Below are 939 nucleotides of genomic sequence, written 5' to 3'. Positions count from 1 at the left end.
ATCTCTGTGGGATCCATTCCCAAAAGTCAAATGACTACTCCCCCAAAATTTAAGCCAAGTGCATTATTGTCTTGTTCTACCTTTAAAAGCAAAAAGAATTAGTTACTAATTCCCAATGCAAGCACCAGCTTGTAAATTACTGAAAATTGAGCAATTTTCTCTTTTTCTTCAAATGCTTATTCATTCATTCATCTGGACTAAATTTTTTGTGACTTTTGGAATTACAAAAGAAAATACATAGCCCTTCATTAAACACACTCATCAAAGAGCATTTCAATTAAGAACAAAGCCAGTATTATGGCAAACAAGTCACGATACACAATGCAGCCCAATTAACTCCAATAGGAGCCATTATAAAAGATCTCTTTCATGACATTGGTTGATAAATGTTTGAAGGCATTTACCTGCCTTGCAAATGGACAATTTTCTAGTCAAAGGCTACCAAAAAAAAAAAAAAAAAATTAAATATCCTGTAACTGTCAGCATAGGAGAAAAAAGCCACAGGATGTTAGAACTCAATGGAGCCTATTATTTTTGATTGAATTTTCACAACTGTATTGCCTTTTTTGTAAGCTGTCACAGTATAACTTCTCTCACCCCTGAGGCTATCACAGTAAAAAGGAGACTTCTTTCTCATGAAAAAGTTTCACATAGCTGTGCTTTTTATGGTGTATCTAGTTATACATTGAAAAAAACCATGCTCTTAATTAACTACCATTCTGTACAAGGAAAGCAACTACTGTGATTACTCAGGGAACAGAAAAGCCTCTCCGTGTTCCTTGTAAATAGCAACAGTGCATAAGATAAAACGAAGAAAGCATCTATTTTATTGTGAAGTAAGCATGGAAAGAGCTTGCCTGATGGGACGGTGCAAACTCCGGTTGGGCTGAGAGTTACTTAAGCTGGAAGTGCCACTGCAAGGGAGGGAATGGAAAGTAG

The sequence above is a fragment of the Equus asinus genome, chromosome 24 (assembly GCF_041296235.1).
Source record: "Equus asinus isolate D_3611 breed Donkey chromosome 24, EquAss-T2T_v2, whole genome shotgun sequence".
Classification (NCBI taxonomy): Eukaryota; Metazoa; Chordata; class Mammalia; order Perissodactyla; family Equidae; genus Equus; species Equus asinus.
The sequence above is the reverse complement of the archived record's forward strand: the minus strand, read 5'-3'. Positions refer to the sequence as shown.